Source organism: Crassostrea angulata, chromosome 5 (genome assembly GCF_025612915.1).
Source record: "Crassostrea angulata isolate pt1a10 chromosome 5, ASM2561291v2, whole genome shotgun sequence".
NCBI classification, from domain to species: Eukaryota; Metazoa; Mollusca; class Bivalvia; order Ostreida; family Ostreidae; genus Magallana; species Magallana angulata.
In genome coordinates this window covers 16,473,178-16,493,475 of record NC_069115.1, presented here as the reverse complement: position 1 = coordinate 16,493,475, position 20,298 = coordinate 16,473,178, and the positions used below count along the sequence as shown (strand labels likewise).

Genomic DNA, 20,298 nt, shown 5'->3' with positions numbered 1-20,298 from the left:
CATGGCAATCATTTGATCAATGCGATATAATTGAGAGATTGAAACTTATCAAATAATGTAAAATGACTTATAATAATATGTGTTAAAGGTCATTTGAGTAAGCGACTGTGTGTTGAAATACAAAATCTGGAGAAATAATACATGTATTTAATATGGGTTTTTTTCCTCTCTCCAGAAAATAATCCATTCTGAGACTGCTATATATGACATCCTGCAGGAATTCTTCTGGCATTCCAATAACCTGGTCAGGTCCGCGGCCCTGGAGGTAAGCAGACTTATTGTAGATTATTTTAAGCATTGTCAATTACTTAAGTCCGTAATCTTTCTATCTAATAGATGTAATTTCACCAAATTGCAGGCAGGAAATTTTAATTTGAAGCAGTACCTTTCTCTCAATTTTGCATTGTTTTATTTTGAATTTAAGAATATTATGCATTCCAGTTTACTATACATATCCGCTTAAATTGGAAAAAAAAAAAGAAAAAAAAAAATTTACTGACTCAAATTGTAATAAATTGCCAATTTACATTGAATTTTATCATATAGCTTTTTTTTTCAAAAATTTGTTTTTAAAAATGCCAGTTTTCCTTAAAGTGATAAAAAAATTTTTAAAAATTATGACACAGACCCCCCACCCCCGAATATATTCATTTGAAAGTTTGACCTTGATGTATCAAGTTATCATTGTAATACCACAGGTTTATGTAAGACGGGCGTATATTGCCTATGAAGTGAACTGTCTGCAGCACAGAGAACTGAATGGAGATATGTCCATGGTGGAATTCAAGTTCCTGTTGCCAAGATCACATCCTAACAGGTAAATATGGATTGCAATTGATTGCAAGAGAAGTGAGAAATTGTCAGTTCTCTTCATGTTAAAATGTCTCTTAAATGAAGCAGTGAGTCATGTTCAACATATTTTTGAAAAAGAAACTACTGTAATTTGTAGAGTCATCATCTTCATGTCTTTATGGTCAATGATACACTTTTTAAAAATCAAATTTTGGCATTAATTTAAAAATAAATTCAGTCATTTCTTAAGGGATACAAATCTTTGGATTTCATTGTAATAACTTAATGAGAGATATTGAAAGACTTTGGAGATACATGTTGGTTTTGGATTGAATAGCTCATATTGAATAGAATTTTCATTCCTCACTCTAGTCCATTTGGTAGCTTTTAAAAATCAAACATCTAGCTAAGATCAGTTAATAAAGATCAAATCTTCATCAAGGTAGTGTTTATCTCCAAAATAAAGGCCCTGGCCCCGCCTTCACCAAGTTTCCTCAAGTGCATACTCGGCATCAAGTCTGAGTTTTGACCTCAAGTATGTGACTGTACATTTCTTTTGAGAATTTGAGTTGAGGACTGAGTTGAGGTATTGGAAAACTTGATGACGGTGGCACCAGGAGATATTATTCTACCTTTAACAACGGAAGTGTTTTTCATCCCTCAACATATTTGATTTTGACAGGATGATGGTGATGCGATACGACAGTCTGGACAAGATGTCGGGGGTGGTGGACTATGATGCCCACATTGACCAGCTGGACGAACCTCCCACCTGTCAGAGAATGGGCATCATGGCTTCTTTCAACTCAATGGAGGAGTTTGAAATGTGAGTCTGGTTCATCTAGTAATCTTAAGTTTATATTTATTTCATACAAGTCATAGTGAAAATTACGGAGGTTCTATTTGATCTTGTAAACATATATTAATTATGTTTATGGCAGTTGCTAAATTAATTATCATAATTATGGTCATTTTTTATTTCAATATGGCAATTTATGTACTGATCTTCTCCACTTAATTTTGGCAAGAAATCATTTAGCCTAATACAGAAATTATCTCTGGTATAAACTGCTAGCAAATCTAATTTTAAAAAGTGTTATCAAACTTTATTTACAGCAATTTTGAGCAAATCATGAATTGTTTCACTGTGGACACAGACAGCCCACCCAGCAGTCCCACAATCCTTGCCAAGAGCCCAGCGGGCAATGAGGACTCCATATCTCTCCATGTCAGTCTACATAACACTGCTAACTGTTTTTGAGTATTGAATTATTTATGCAATTTTTGATATATTATCTTATATTCTGTACATCCAGTCCCTGTGTTATGCTGGAAAACAATTCTTTTCTAGGGTAAAAGTACTGAAGTAGTATTCATGCCCACACTGTAAAATATGATACCTAAAAAATATTACAGTATAAAATCAGTCCCATTATTAATATTTTGATTATTTTGCATGTTGTTGTTTTCTGAATTTACAGAGTACCTCAGAGTCGGACGAACCAATTCACATCATTAACGTAGGGATCAAGTTCAGTAAGAAAGAGAAATACAGCGACAACGACTTGGCCGTCAGATTCCAGGATTTCTGTAAAGAACGGGTAAGGGCTCTAATCGACATCTTGTTTGTGCTTATCACTATAATTGATGTTGACTGTTTGGATATTAATGGAATGTTAATGAACCATTGTAGGAAGAGTATTTGAATGAAAAAGCCATTAGAAGAATCACATTTTTGGTGTACTGCAGGGTAGGTATTTGCTGAAATAAAATGTGTTAATTTGATAACTATTACTGTAAACCAACTTTCATTCGCGTGTGAGAAATATTTGCAATGTTTACAATAGCCTTATCTTTACGAATATTTCTTGCTGCAAACCATTCTTTGATGTATTGTTTAATGTGAACACGGGTATGGAGAAGGCTTGGTCATCTAAAGTATTTGTTACAAAACATTTATCTTCGTTAAATTGCAAAATAAAGTTGTCGCAAATAAAATTTGGTTTACAGTATTAAAATACTGTAAAACCCAAAATGTTTCTTAACTGGAACATTTGCTCTGGTGGATGATCTTCTGTTTTACATGGATAACTATCAACATCCGAATATGTAAAATTTGATAATCATAATTATGGATTGTATTTCTGTTTTCCAGAGAAGTTCACCAAAGTATTTCACTTATCGTGCCAAGTTTAATGTGAGTACAAGACAAATTCTGATTTAAAAGGGTTTTTTAAGAGTTTAAAAAGATTAAATAACCCTGTATTACGTTAAATTTATCATTAAAATGACCTTTTTAAAATCAGAAATGCACAAGAAATAGATAAATTAATGTTGATTGCACTATTTGAACTACATTTATCAGTAGCAAAAACCATAAGCACACTTCTTATCATAATTACATTCCTCTCAAACATTGTTAAAGTTTTGTTTTGTCGAGGACAGAGTTATAAAAGGATTTAAATCATATTGACCATATTAATATTATGTCTGTTTTAAATGAAAATAGTGTAAGAAATGCTCCGTGGATGTATAACACTGGATGCTTTGTTCCAGTTTGGAGAGGACCGGATTTATCGCCATCTGGAGCCAGCTCTCGCCTTCCAGCTGGAGATCAACCGGCTGAGGAACTTTGACCTGGAGGCCATCCAGACCAACAATTACAAGATGCATCTGTACCTGGGCAAGGCTAAGGTATGCAGTCCTTACTCTATCAGCTGTGTAAAGGAGAAAGTCCCTGCTGTATCAATAATTAACAGATTATCTGGGCAAAGTGAAAGGATCCAGTCCTCCCTCAATACATTTTAAAAAAGAGATTATTCTTTGCACTATGTAATTACCAGATATCTGATGTTCCTCATAAGTGAATCTATTCCTCTCATATTTATTCCCTTTGAATCAATGCAATGTACAATGCCTTGACAAGCTAAACAACAAACATGTACTTAGACATCTTGTCCACCTCTGTTAACTGTAATAGGGGTGAAAATGCTTCACACAAAATTTACAACAGTTTGCATGATACAGAAAGGGTTTCTGGCACAGAAGTTGCATGCTTATTTTGTGTAATAGTACGCTGCATGATGTGTACCAGTACAAAACTAACAAAAGAAGTGGTCCTGATGTAGAAATCTGAACTTTAACCTCTACATTTAATAACAGGTAGCTGCCGGACAGGAAGTGACAGATTACAGATTCTTTGTCCGAGTCATCATCCGACACTCGGATCTGGTCACCAAGGTAACATTCTTAACATTTGACCAATGATGAGTGAGATGTGGTTTTTTCTTGTTATATAAAATCTACACTATTTTCCTGTTTTGTGCTGTATAGGAAGCGTCATTTGAGTACTTACAAAATGAGGCTGAGAGAACTCTCCTGGAGGCCCTGGATTCCCTGGAAGTGGCCTTCTCACATCCACTGGTAAGTGGGGCTCATTTATAGTACAGCATTAGTTAACCACAATGGAGTAGAGATTTTGGTTGAAAGTTTGGCATATTGGACTCCACAGTTTTTATATTAGGTGTTGTTTGGACATGCATTTACATTTGAATGTAAGGTACATGTATGTACTACATGCCATTGATGTTGAAGAAGTTCCAATAATTCAGAGACTTTCCTATTTTTTAGTCTAAGAAGACAGACTGTAATCACATTTTCCTGAACTTTGCACCAACATTGACCATTCCAGAACCTGGCAAGGTAACAAAAAACAGGTGTACGCTATGCCCAGTCTGTACAATGATTTCATATAGATCTCGCTCCCAATTATTTGAATATAGATTTTTTGCCAATCTTTTCAAACTGATTGAATACATTATACAAAACTGGACAAGTTAACTTAAAAGTTTATACAAATACGACTTACATGTCTACCCAAATGATGAAGAAACATTAAATTTTGCTGTTCTCTTCTTTCACTTTGTCTTAATGTCTTTACCTCTTCCCCCTTCCACCTCTCTCTCTCTCTCTCTCTCTCTCTCTCTCTCAGAGACTGTATTATGTAACTGTTGGCAGCTGGAAGAAACAGTCAGAGCCATGGTGATGAGGTATGGCAGTCGTCTGATGAAAATGAGAGTGCTCAACGCAGAGCTGAAGTTTACCATCAAGTAAGTCTACAAGTTTCATTAAACTAATTAAAGCTAAACACCACGCATAAGTATTAGGCACTCTCACACAGATACCTGGTATATAAACCCTTCGATTTCGTTACACCCGATTGCACACCTGAAACTCGGTGACTTGTGTGGAGTGTTCCTTTTGTTGTTTTTGGTTTTTCTGCATTTGATTCTTATTTTATATGCATATTCTGTTTGTAAATAATGCGTTGACCTGTTTATTTGTTGTTAGTACTATCCTAGCTTGAGATTAGTGTGTAAAACTGGATAATTTCATTGCGACCGAGTAACACGGCAAAGCAAGATGTAAGCCCACACAGATTATACCTCTACAGTGAAATACTTTAAACTATTAAGAGGCCTATGGTTTATATAGGGGTTGTAGGGAAAGCGGTGCTGAAAGAGAAATATGGTGGACAGTGCCCATTTACAAGCGGTGTTCAGCTTTAAACTTATCATTAAATTCAATAAATCATTCCTATCTTACAAATTTACTAATGTTTTCTTAATGAATTGCATTCTACATAAAGCTTGTATGAAATTTTCTTTTCAGGTTTGCCTCCAGTGATACAAGCATTCCAATTCGTCTGTTTCTGACCAATGAGAGTGGATATTACTTAGATATGAGCATGTACAAAGAGGTCACAGATCAAAACACTGGACAGGTTGGTAACCTTTTACAGATGGTGCTTCTGTGTTGCACTTTATCATAAATGCTTTTACTTCAGTAAGTTTTGGGAAATTGTTGTGTGTCAGGCAAACTAACATTTTCTTTGTTTTTCATTTTTGGGGAAAATATTTCTTATCTTTCGTGCACTGGCACTATTGGTACATAACTTCTATCAAGCATATTACTTCTTTAAGTTAGGTTTCAATAAAATGATATGAATTTAATCTCTTTTCTTTTTTGATAAAAGTCTCACGTCCATGGGTCAATTAAAATGGATACAAGTCGTATTTCTACGGAATCCAATGTAAATAATAGACTGAAATTCTCTATTGGCAAATATTGTGTGTTTATTCTACACTGACAAATTGTCCATTACATCTTATATAAAACAGGTGATGTTCCAAGCTTATGGTACAAAGCAGGGAGCCCTTCATGGTCTGCTGATCAGCACGCCTTATCCCACCAAGGACCACCTCCAACTGAAGCGCTTCCAGGCTCAATCAAGTGGAACCACATATGTTTATGATTTCCCAGGAATGTTCACTCAGGTACAGAATGCAAGCAAAAAAAAGTAAAAATATACATTTTAAGCAGAAATTTTCAAGGTAGAAAATTAAAAGTTTAAAGTAAAAAGATTCTATAATTATTTTAAAATACTTCCATTTTTTAGCTCACCTTAGCTGAAAGCTCAAGTGAGCTATTCTGATCACATTTTGTCTGTCGTCCATCTGTCTGTCTGTAAACTTTTCACATTTTCAACATCTTCTCAAGAACCACTGGGCCAATTTCAACCAAACTTGGCACAAAGCATCCTTAGCCTAAGGGGATTTAAAGTTGTGCTCAGGTAGTGTAGATACATCATTGTGAAAATCATGACCCCTGGGGTAGGGTGGGGCCACAATGGGGGGTTGAAGTTTAACATATGAATATATAGTAAGAGTAAATCTTTTAAAAATCATCTTCTCAGAAACTAATTGGCCAGGAAAGCTGAAACTTGTGTGAAGGCATCCTCAGGTAGTGTAGATTCAAAATTGTGAAAATCATGACCCCCGGGGGTAGGGTGGGGCTACAATGGGGGAGGGGGTCGAAATTTTACATAAGAATATACAGAGTAAATCTTTAAAAATCTTCTTCTCAGAAACTAATCAGCCAGCAAAGCTGAATCTTGTGTGAAGCATCCTCAGGTAGTGTAGATTCAAAGTTTTGAAAATCATGACCCCTGGAGGTAGGTTTGGGCCACAATGGGGGGTCAAAGTTTAACATAGGAATATATAGAGTAAATCTTTAAAAATCTTCTTCTGAGAAACTAATCAGCCAGGAAAGCTGAAACTTGTGTGAAAGCATCCTCAGGTAGTGTAGATTCAAAGTTGTGAAAATCATGATCCCCAGGGGTAGGGTGGGGCCACAGTGGGGGGGGGGGTCAAAGTTTTACAAAGGAATATATAGGGTAAATCTTTAAAAATCTTCTTCTCAGAAACTAATCAGCCAGATGATTCTTTATAATTGTTAAGACTTTGGCCCCAGGACAATTCTTTGGCCTCACAAGAAGGTTCAGAGTTTGATGTACGTTTATATCCCATATATAAACTATTGTTAAGGATATTTTTGAGAACTGCAATACTCAACATATGATATGACTATAAAATCATCCTGTTAGAAAAGGGACTAATGATTATAAACATAAGAATATCCAGGGGGAAAATGGATTTTATTTATACAGGATCTACATGTATTATTGTACATTGTCCAGATAGTTTGTATTATGACTCCATTAAGCTGATTTTATCATACCTATTGTTCCTCAGGTGAGCGATGTGGCCCATGGGCCTCTTGTTTCAATATCTCTGCCTGTGATAACACTATGTAACGATTTTGTACTATAGAGTCTAATAAATTCAAATGACGTACAATTGGGGTGCAAGCAGGGTTTACTAATTATGATTCCTTATTCCTTAAATTAATTTACAGAAGCCGTATTTGCTTTGGTTTTTATAGGCATTACAGAAGTTCTGGAAGGACCACAGAGAGGAGAATAAGATTCCTCCAGATGCCTTCAGCTGTATAGAACTGGTGCTTGACAAAGACAACAACCTGTGTAAACAGAACAGACTGCCAGGGGAAAATGAGGTCAGATTGTAAACTTATTACAGTAACTGTGTTATTACAGGCTGTAAGGGGAGAATGAGGTCAGACTGTAAACGTTTTATGAATAAAGGCTGTAATAGAAATCAAAATAAAACATATAACAGGCTTTGAATGGAGACTGAGGACATGCTGTAAACTCATTTTTGTGTATTATATTACATAGTGTATTTGGAGAATGAGATAATACTGCAAACTGTATATCATACTTTAACATGCTATAATGGAAAAATTAGGGCATACTAAGTATTAATTCTAGACAGTGTACTTTCAATATTTTTAGCAAATAAAGTTAGGAGACAAATTTTGAGATATACACATACATGTATACTCACTTCTGAGTTTTTAATGATGAAACTTTGACAAATTTTTATAAGCTTTATGCGTGCCTCCATTTTAGATTGGAATGGTAGCCTGGCAGATGACCTTGAAAACACCAGAATGTCCTGAAGGTCGTGACATCATTGTGATATCCAATGACATCACTTACAAGATTGGGTCATTTGGACCAGCAGAAGATCTTCTCTTCAAGGTCAGAAGTTCATTATATATGATTCAGTTTAGTAAAAATAAGAAGTTTTCTCAAGGCTATGATCGGGTCATAGAGTGTGACGATTTAGGGTTAAATTATGTTGTTCTGAGACTGTCAATTATTTTTATAAATAATGTAAATGTATTTAGAAACTCACAACTGGATTTTGAAATTGAAAGGTAAATGACAATTGAATTGAAAGTCATTAAAAAAATTCATGGGAAAATTCAAGTAACGATTAGATTTGATACTTGGCCTATATTAAGTGTGGCTGCCATTGTGTAGAAAACAATAAGTTTTGAAAAATTGTCATTAATTTTTCTGGCTTCAGAAAGCCTCAGAAAAAGCCAGAAGGGAGGGACTACCTCGAATCTTCGTGTCTGCTAATAGCGGGGCTCGGATCGGGCTGGCTGAGGAAATCAAACACTTGTTTAAAGTCGCCTGGAATGACCCCAGCGACATAGAGAAGGTGAAGGCATCAGAGGTTTAAGATGAGCTTGGTTTAATGTTACCTTAAATTTAGTATGTATTTGATTATTTTCAAAATTTAGGAACCTTTACTTTCTTTGATATAATGGATAACATTATACATGTATTTGCAGTTTTTTATTAGGGTCTTCCGTTTCCAACGGAAGACCCTCTTGTTATTCTACGGTTTCTTTTTCTTTATTATTCTTTTTTTTCTTTTTCTGACTTTTTTGGAGCGCTATTTCTCAAAAACTATACAACTGATATGCACAAAATTTTCAGAACTGATAAAGCATGATCGGTGCTACATATTATTAAATTTTCAAATGATGACGTCACTTCCGGTGTCAGATATTGACAGTTTTGTAAATTTTTAAGGGTCATTTTGTCTATGCATCTCCTCCAAAACTAATCAAGATAGAAGCTTGTAATTTTCAGGGATTGTAGATGAATGTATGTAGATGTACCCCCATGCTTCCAATTATGAAAATTACTCAAGGCCTCGAAGCTCGCCTGAACCTGAAAATTAGCACCAAATTTTTCCACGAAATTTTCGCACATTTTCTGTAATATCTTTTGATGTATAAATATTTTGTTAACACATGTAATGCAAAAGTTGTTTAATTTTGCAAGACCTTTAATTTGATATCAAGAAAAAAGGGCTGGCCCCTCAAATTAGGGGCCAAGATGGCTCTAAAGTCTTCTTACCATAACTCTTTACTGAACAATATTTTGTTATCAATTATAGAAGCAAAAATGTTCACTGTACAGCTGTTTATCTATTCAGTACAATACCTTAGTCATATGTTACGTAAATAGGGGTTTCAAGGGGCCAGAAGTTGAAAAATTTGAACATTAATATCAGAAAAAGGAGAAATATTTTGAATAGCACTGTAGAACAAAAGTTGTTTAAAATAATGTTTTCAACAATACGAAAACTAAAATTTTGTTCTTGGTGGCCCCGGTAAGGAGTTTAAGGGTCGGCCCCTAAAACACATTTATACAGATATCTTGAAAAAGGTTAACAATTCCTAAACACTTGTTGAACAAAACATGTTTATATTTGCAAGACCTTTAATTTGATATCAAGAAAAAGGGGCTGGCCCCTCATATTAGGGGCCAAGGGGGCTCTAAAGTCTTTTTATAATAACTCTTTACTGAAAAATATTTTGGTATTATTTATAGAAGCAAAAATGCTCATTGTACAGCTGTTTATCTATACAGTATCATACCTAAGTCATATGTTGCGTAATTATGGGTTTCAAGGGGCCAGAAGTTGAAAACTATGATCATTAATATCTGAAAAAGGAGAAATATTTTGAAAAGCAATGTAGAACAAAAGTTGTTCAAAATAATGTTCTTAACAAAATGATACCAAAAATGTTGTTGTTAGTGGCCCCGATAAGGGGTTAAAGGGTCAGCCCCTAAAACACAGTTGTTTAGATATCTCGATAACGTTTTACAATTTGTAAACACTTGTAGAACAAAATATGTTTAAATTAGCGAGACCTTTTATTTGATATCAAGAAAAAGGGGCTGACCCCTCAAATTAGAGGCCAGAAGGGCTATTAAGTCTTTTTATAATAACTCATTTCTCACCAATAATTTGATATTAATCATAAAGCAACAAAAAAGCTTTTATTATGCTTAATTTTAAACTGAAATCCGTTTTAAAATCAGACGATGCATTACAATAATATTGGGATTTAAAAATTGAGTTTTCCGGAAATTTTGATTCCACGTTCTTGGTTAAGAAAATAGCGTTATGTTCAAAGTAAATTAACTCGTACCAAAAATAATTGTTCATACTTAAACACATTCGGATTTTTTTGTTAATTCATACTAAAAATCATTCGGATTTTGTTAAGTCGTACCAGGAATAATTCGATTTTTTTCATCTTTTTATTATGGTTACTCTTATTGTTGGTTTAAGAGCTCTGCTTCTTACAGGAACTTCCAGCTTTACTTCCGACATTAACGGAAGACCCACTCGTTGCTTTGCAACGAGCTTTGCTCTAGTTTAATATGTTTAGTTTTAAAAATGCATTGTTTAAACACAATGTCCTTTAAACATTTAAAACACTTCATTAATTTTATTTTGCATTATGGACGAGTTGTGCTTATTTATTATGATATTGCAGGGTTTCAAATATCTTTACCTGACCCCAGTAGACTTTAAGAAAGTGCCATGAATTCCGTCCACGCTGAATTAATTGAAGATGAAGGAGAGCCACGATACAAGATCATTGACATAATTGGTAAGTTCTTATAGATTCATTTAGCAGCATTCTACATGAAATATGGACACCAAGATATTTTATGGTTTATAAATAAAATTATGAATATTTTGTATTCATAAGTGATTATAATAAACAAAAAGGAATTCGTTGTTAAATGTACATTTTGCTGTTTAAATACATATAGGTCTATAACATACGAGATCTTGACCTTCTCAATCAATTATTATTTTATTAATGATGTAATGTTTAAAAGCGCTTTGGGTGACCATTCATGTATGACACAGTGATATTCCTTGTTGTTAGGTCGGGAGGAAGGTCTTGGGGTGGAAAATCTGAGAGGGTCCGGAATGATCGCTGGTGAATCGTCTATAGCTTACAACGAGATTGTCACCATCAACCTGGTCAGTAAGATAGTTACTTCCTGGGTCAAAGTTCTTGCATGCTTGATCAAGAAGTAGGATGACCCTATATCCCATAAAATTGACTGAATGAACTTGAAAGTAAATGAACTGTATGCTTGGCTTAACTGAGGGAAATTTAGTTTATGTGATGTTTATGTAGACATAAGTATGAAGTGGCATGTTGTATTTGTTTACATATTGTGTACAGTTAATTTTTGTTTTGTAGGTTACCTGTAGAGCTATAGGTATAGGGGCTTACCTGGTCAGACTTGGGCAGAGGACTATACAAGTAGAAAACTCTCACATCATTCTCACAGGGGCTGGTGCCCTTAATAAGGTAAACTTATAATAGTGATGATGATGATGATCATGATCTTGATAGTAGCAATAACAAATATGTAGAGGACATTTTTGTTGATGATGATTACTGTTTTTCTGTTAACCTATGACCTAATGATGATAATCATTAATATGACAATTGATAATCATTATAGTAGTGTTAGCAGTGATGATGATGATCATGATGAAGATTTAAAATCATACAATAGGGAAGGCACATTGATTTGCTGCCATCTGTCTGTCTGTTGGTCGGTCCGTCAGTCAGTCCACCAACAGTTTCCGCTCATTTTCTTTGCAGAGGATGAACATATTGTAATGAAATTTGGTATACAGGTTTATCATGATAATATCTAGATCAAATTTCATATTGGGTACGATCAAGCAATTTTCGACAGAGAAATGCCCCTTGGAAGTTGAAAAATTCCAATTGTTTGCAGTTTCCGTTCATTTTCTTTGCACATGTTTCAATTATTTGCAGTTTCCATTCATTTTCTTCACAGATGTTTCAAAAGGAGGGGGCATAAGTGTTTTATCAACATCTTTTGTTTGAACAGTAGTTACAATGATATCCTGACACAAAATGCTGTTTTAAAAAACACTTTAGGTATTTGAATTGTATTTCTTGTAATTTCAGGTGCTAGGGAAGGAGGTATACACCAGTAACAACCAACTGGGAGGCATTCAAATTATGTACACTAATGGAGTCACACATGATGTCACAGCTGACGACTTTGACGGAGTCTACAAGATCATACAGTGGCTGTCTTACATGCCTAAGGTAGGATAATATGTACCATCAGACAGTAAGCTAATTAGACAAGTATAGCTAAAATTAGACAACTACTGTAGTTATTAATGCAAAAGGGAAATATATATAATTTATACTGAAGTAATGAAGAGGAAGAAATTAATATACTACATTTTCTTATTCAGTGTAAAGGTTCCCCATTACCAATATTGGAAACAGGAGATCCTATAGACAGAGAGGTGGAATTTGTCCCCACAAAGGCCCCTTATGACCCCAGGTGGATGTTGAACGGCAGGCAGAATCCAGGTATAGCAACCTTTTGGTTTTCGGAAATCAAGTTAAAAGCAATAAAAAGGGTAATTCTCACTTGATGAATTATGGTTTAGAAATATCTAGATTTCATGGTGTTGGAATATTATGAACTTGTAACTGTAGATGACAAGAATTGCTGGCAGAAAGGTTTCTTTGACCACAAATCTTTCCACGAAATTCTACAACCTTGGGCACAAACTGTGGTTACAGGCAGAGCAAGGTTTGTCTCCTGTGATAGGAAATTTAATGATTATGTAATTTTATTCCCATAGTAAACCACCTGTTACATTAATTTGCGGTAACATTTTATGTACCAAATAGAATGATCACAAGCATAAATCCTGAATGAATTCTTAAAGCTCAAAAAATGAAATATGGATAATTCATGTGAGATTGGACTCGAGTGTCGGAACATATTGTTTGTTTGGTCAGGTTGGGAGGGATTCCTGTGGGTGTGATCTGTGTAGAGACCAGGACGGTGGAAATGACCATACCAGCTGACCCCGCTAACCTTGACTCAGAGACCAAGGTCAGTCTACTAAACTGTGCTAATACTTCAGTGTACTCATTAAGATACAAGGTTCAGTAGACTGGAACTAAATACAATCATATGCTAAATATTTTAGAATACAAAAGAAAACTTTATTTGCCATGTTACCAGCATTTTTCAGGAATCCATTTACATTAAGTTCCAATGTATTTAAATTTTGGGTGAAAAATATCAGCAAAAGCTGCAATAACTATAGTTGAGTCGTCTGTGTTTAGTCAACAAAAAGAAAGGAAAATCTTTGAATGTTTTGTGCAGGTGATACAACAGGCGGGCCAGGTGTGGTTCCCAGACTCCGCCTACAAGACAGCACAGGCTATTAAGGACTTCAACAGAGAAGAGCTCCCACTGATGATCTTTGCTAACTGGAGAGGTTTCTCTGGAGGCATGAAGGGTACAGAAATCTGTTGTTGATTTTATAGACCAGATCTTTAAGTTTTTTGCCAAAATTATAGGTTTCATAGGTCTTTTTGAAGATTTCAAGCAAGGAGGTGGTCGTCATTACAAATTTATAGTTTTTCTACTCCAAACAAGTTTGTGTATGGGTTATATGCTACTCAGGTGACCGTTAATTAAAAGCCTATTGGCCTCCTGTTTTTAAAAGTACACTGAATTTAGACTAAGAACGCATGTTTGCCATCTATGAATGACATGATATATATGCATATAACTGATATAATACAATACAAAATAAATAATATTACCGGTATATGTAATTTGAATCATTTGTACCTGCTTTTCAGACATGCATGACCAGGTGTTGAAGTTTGGTTCCTACATAGTGGATGCCCTCACAGAGTATAATCAACCAATCATGATCTACATTCCTCCCTATGCTGAGCTGAGGGGTGGGGCCTGGGTAGTTGTAGACCCCACCATTAACCCCACTCATATGGAAATGTACGCCGATGAACTCAGCAGGTATGAGAGTTAGTTAATTCAAAAATACTATGCTAAGAGGAGTATCGTAAATTCAGTAATTTTTGCAATGATATAATTTTTCGCTTTTTGTCTGATTTTTTTGACATCGCAAATTATTGAATCTACACATTTGTCCATTTTCACAAATTTTGTGACACGCAAAAAGAAATGTACAGTTATTGGTAAATCATTATTTCGAATATGTATGCCAGAGTTTTAATAGTGTTCAAACTCAAACCGTAAACATTTTTCTGAATAAATTGGCCGTTATTAAATAATTTCTAATATTTGTGAACAGTATTTAGTGAAAATATATTGATTTGCTATTTCTTTTTAAAAATAGAGATTTTTATTTTTCATTGAAATGTTTTATTTAGGGGAGGAGTCTTGGAACCAGAGGGAACAGTGGAAATAAAGTTCCGGCGGAAAGATCTGGAGAAGACCATGCAGCGTCTGGATAAAACCTGTATCCAGATAGTGGAGAAACTGACCAGTCCACAGCTGAATCCAGACGAGAAAGCTGAACTCCAGAAAAGATTGGCAGCCCGCCAAGAGAAGTTACTTCCCATGTACCACCAGGTGGCTATCCAGTTTGCAGATCTCCATGACACCCCAGGCCGAATGGAGGAGATGGGTGTTATTACCGTAAGTGTAAAGTCATGTGGAGTAGGGAATACGTTGATAGATAATAATGGAAATATTAATGTGAGAACTTTTCTTTTGAAGCACATTAATTTTGTTTTAAAAATGCCGACACAGAAATTTCCATGTTTAAAGTCGCAAATAAAGAAAATTGTTAGTTCATTAATTACCATGTAATGTCATGAATTTTAATATGAGGTCATATTTCTCTCTTCTTTAATGACATGAAGGACATCCTGAAATGGCATAGTAGCCGAGAGTTTTTCTACTGGCATCTGAAGCGAAGACTGCTGGAGAGGCAGCTGAAGAGGAAGATGAAACCGGTCACCCACAATGTGGGGGAGGGAGAGCTCAACTCCATGTTACACCGCTGGTTTGTGGAGGATAGGGGCACCGTTAATGTAAGATCATTCTTCACATCATTACACTTGTGTTTTTCTTTTAGTGATATACTTTTTGCCTATTGTGTTCAACAATTATATAAAATGTGAATCTATGAAGTTAAGAAACCTCCTTAATTAGCTAGATGATATTTTATAATTGTTGTCTTTCAAATTGAAGTTGAAAGACAGATGTTGGTTTTCATTTTAAATTTGTATATCTCTAAATGTTTTTATGAACATTTGCTTTAAAATTGAAAAATAAGCATTTTTAAATATTGATATTAATCATCAAGATACACATTTTTAACTTGTAAGATTTCACTTTACATTTTTTTAAAGTAATGCTTTCTTTGAGTTTATTTGTTTATGTGTTTGCCAAACCATCACTTCCCATTTTGTATTTTAGGCCTACATGTGGGAGGATGATAAAGCCATGGTTCAATGGTTGACGGAACAGATCCGAGAGGACAGTATGGACAATGCCGTGTCAGACAACATCCGGTGTCTACAGAGAGAGCACGTCCTACAACAAGTCAGAAGGTCCGGCACTTTTACCCCAAAATATGTTCTCCTATCATTTATGTAATATTACTTGCAAAATATGAAATTTCAAGTTGTATCTAAAAATTGTATAATACACTTTTTTTAAAAGGGCAGACAACAAAAAAATAAGATCTGTAATTAACCTGGCCTAATTGATCATCTTTCTGTTGACAGTTTGATACAAGACAATCCTGAGGTTGCTATGGACTCCATCGTCCACATAACACAACACATGACCCCGAGTCAAAGGTCAGAGGTCACAAGAATCTTAGCCAACATGGACACGTGATGCTGAGTCGGACTATAGTCATCAAGAACCATAACTCTTGACATATCCATGAACAAATTTTGAATCATTATTTTTTGAATCCATTATTAACATTGTATATTCTTGTCTGAGACAGTTTCCATGGAAATGAAATCCATCACTGTGGACCATCTCATGAGTTAAACTTGTTGATGTTGTTTTATTCAAATCATTTTAGAAATTAAATCCATTGACCCATAACATTGAATTTGTAGTTCAGTAAAAGACTATTAAAGATTTTTTCTTTAAGGGCATTTATAGGGATATTTATTAATAAATGTTTCAATTTCTACAAAATGCCATACAGGGTATATAAACGTGTATATATATATAGACACGTATTTATAAAATAAGTGCTCAAGTTTATAATTCATATATTTTTTAACTATTGTTAAAATTTTCTGTAAATTTAAGAAGAAATTAATTAAATTATTGAACTTGTACACAGAGCTAATTTATGGTTTATCAAAGTGATAATGTATTATGAGAATGATTATTTTATGTACATGTATATGTCTATATATACTGTATACTGTATTTATTCCATTATTTGATTCATTTTGTATATACATGTACATGAATATAAATCTTATGGAAAACATGAAGTATAGTTTGTGTTTTAAATCAAAATTGATAAGTTTAAGAAATATATTTTATTATTTACATTGTTGATCACTTCTACAAGATATTGTACATGATAGTTGATTATTTTATGATAACAATTTGGGAAAAGTCCAGGATGTAAGATTGGGAGGCGCACCTGTCCGATGCTTGTAGAATTATTTAAAAAATTACATTGTGATGAATTGGGCCGCACATTGTATTCAAAATTGAGACATTTATATATAGAGAATTATGTTTATTACTAAAAACTATCATAACATATACAAGTTATTTTTTTTTTAAATTGGAATTTAGGTTTACAATATTGATTAAATTAACAAATATTAAATTTGCTTTAAATTTAGATAAATATACACTTATTTACTGGGTTATACAAATCATAAGTGCACCCCCCCCTTTACACATACACAAGACAACTCTAGTGAAAACCAACCAGAACAAACACAATTAACAATGTCAGTGTTTGACATACAGGAATTCCATACTTCTTAATTGTCAGTGAGTTCATAAATGTAGATCCTGAATCCTCTGTCTAGTAGCAGTTTGTATTTTATTTTGTGGATATTGTCTGAGTGACTGTTGGTATGAGTACAGGGCAGCCTGGAGGTTCCCTGTGATCTGTTGGCAGATCCCCAGGATCTCCCAGGAGATGTCTCTGAGCTGTATAGGTATTAACTGTCCCTGATCATGGTGGACTAGGACCTGTAGATCATCTAAAGCTCTCTGTGCACTCAGTGTGTCGACGTGTCTAGAGCACAAAAACTCTAACATATACAACAGTACGAGGGGTGGGATAATCAATGAAGGATCATTAATTGTTTTGTGTACTAGACTGTTGTTCTGGTATCAATTCATCGATATAAAAGAGATCATTGTCAAGTTTGATATCCCATGCTACAGCTTGTCTCATCTTTGTAGACAAGGATTGCCCCCCTACAGCCTCAGTATACCTCTCTCTGTTTACATGACTCTCATACATCAGATATGGCTGTGCTAACTTGACCTTTGTTAAATCTATAACAGATAAAGCATCCCTGTATCGGAATGTCTTGTAATAATGCATTGCAATGTATAACATGTCAGATACAAACCCAAACTTGGCTGATAATTTCACCAACCGACAGGCTACCTTGTCTACAATATACAATTGTTTGTTAGAACCTGTGTAAGTGTACATGCTGTGTAATATAAATGCAGTACACTGAAGGATGGTGGCTGTAAGTTTCTGTAACATGACAATGTGATACTGTGTCAGCGGTAAACCTAACAACTGTTCTACCGTGTGTAGATATTTTTCACACCTATGTATGTCCAATGTTTTTATTGAATCATTTTCATATACCTCTCTGAAAATATCTTCATCAACTTCAACCTCAGAGATCAGAGTATGTTCATCAGCACAAATTGTGAGTCTGTGATTACACAGAACATTAATGATGTAGGACCTGATGGAGGGACTGTGTAGCAGCAATGCTAGGCCATTCTCATACAATCTATATAGTCGCGTGAATAATGTCTTTTGTGCTTCACCATAGATATTGCTCAAAAACATGTTATTCTCTGGAATAAAAAAGTTGGGACACACTCCCTCATACACCCATTTAAGAAGAAGTTTAAAGCAGACCCAGAAACCGACCAGAAGGTTTTGTGGACACCAGCGAAGTAGAACATTTTGTTGAATCGCCCAGAAAACAGTAGTTTTCATGTGATAGGAACACAGTAGTTTATCTTCATCTCTCAATCCTTCATTAATTATTTCCTTTAAAAACAATTTGAGTAATCCATAAGTTAAAAATTGTGTGTGATTCATTGAACACACAAGTTTGTATTCCGCCTGTGAAAAAGATATTCTCCATTCGTTGTCTGTATGATTTCCTAGTTTGTGTCCTATCGCTACAAAGTGACACCCATTTCTAATAATATCATTTACAACATGAGGTGGGGGCCATGAGTGACACCTGCCTATCCATGAGGAAGCAGACGGAGGCCAAAAATCACTGACAAAGCCATGGGCATCATCGCATTCCAGATTACCAATTGATCCACTACCACATGGTCCGTGAGGTGAAGAACCAGGAAGAACTAAAGAACATGTCACCTCTCTGTACTTTGAACTTGATATATAAAACATTCCATTCATCCTTACACACGCTGACGCCACTCTACTGTTCGTTATTTCTAATGGTAACCATAGTAAAGTGTATCCTGGTGGACTCTCAGAACTGCCACAGAGAATCAGTGCATGTTCTTGTGTGTTGTAAAACTGACACTGAGAGAAGTTCCAGATCACTCGGTGGTCATTTCGCCAATGCATGTGGTCCATGTCTGATCCACTCAGTCTGAACCCTTCTCTATGACTCCCAGTCAGCACCACTGTAGTCAGGTTATTTAACATTTTGTTGTTTCTCAACATCTCCATAATGTCCACTATATCTCTCCTGTAAGTCACCTGTTGTGGAGTCCCTATCTTTAGACACATCCCCACATACACTGACTCGGATATATTCTGAACAGCCATCTTGAACTGAAATTAAAATGACAAGTTTTAATTGTCCGATTCTATTTGTCTTTTTTGATCGTGTCATAATACAATTTTAATATAAGTGTTCTGTTTAACAACATTTTACTTACTTTTGTTTTGCCTTGTTAAGAGTCCATTGCTGGGGATTTTTGTGTTCTATTTTTAGCCTTGGAAAACCCGATAGATATCAACAAAGGACTACGAACGATAGCATTGTCTAGCCGCCTAACTAAAAGTCATTTTTTGAAAGTTGTCTAATCAAAGTTATTTTTTTATTATAATGTAAACATTTATGTATATTTTCATTAAATATAAATGATTTGGTCAAACAAAGAGAGATAACTTTGTATTTTGGGTTAAAATAGCTCATTTCATAATAGAAAATAACGGAAAACGGAAATGTTTTTTAAAACATCTCTCCCCCCCCCCCCCTCCCCTGTGAAACAAAAATTCCTTTCGAGGGGATTTAAATATTGTTATTTAGCATATTTTTACCAAAGGGTTTGTTGTTTCACGGGGGGGGGGGGGGGGGGGGGGACATATGTCTACAGACCGAAATACATTCCAAAAAAAGAATTTTGTTTTGTAAATTTTCGAAAAATAATTGACAGATATGAATTAAAATGAAATTTTACTTTTATATATATCGTAAATATGTTATTATTAAGTTTTTATGCACATATTGGCCGCTAAAAATATTTTCCTCACTCAATCATAGAGACCGATTTCAATGAATAAATTTTAAGACCCCCCGTTAGCAAAACTTTTGTTTAAAGATAATTAATTTGATTACAAATTTTATTTTGATATAAATTGATTAGGATTTGATTATGCTTTTTAGAAAACTTAGTTTTTGATTATCTGACAGAAATTCCGAAATAATTGGATGTAAAATGTAGGCGGGAAACGGGCGTTAGCGTTCGCAGTTCTTTTTAATGATAGACCCCCTCCCCCTTTCACTTTTCAATTGACATTGACATATAACATAAGCAATCAAAGCAGACGCACTTGGCGTTATATTTGTATTAATAAAACATATACCATTTAC

At 34.8% G+C, this 20,298-nt stretch overlaps 1 protein-coding gene and 1 pseudogene across 1 annotated transcript in view; one reads left to right on the top strand and one right to left on the bottom strand.

Annotated features, from left to right (window-relative positions):
* Positions 1 to 16,710, top strand: part of LOC128183286 (acetyl-CoA carboxylase-like) — a 40,675-nt pseudogene extending 23,965 nt beyond the window's left edge.
* LOC128183281 (uncharacterized) overlaps positions 1 to 19,408 on the bottom strand; it is a 63,135-nt gene extending 43,727 nt beyond the window's left edge. The window contains exon 1 of the mRNA XM_052852237.1: positions 19,361 to 19,408. The gene's annotated coding sequence lies outside the window, so the exon portion shown is untranslated. The remainder of the gene's footprint in view (positions 1 to 19,360) is intronic.
* Positions 19,409 to 20,298: the final 890 nt, after the last annotated feature.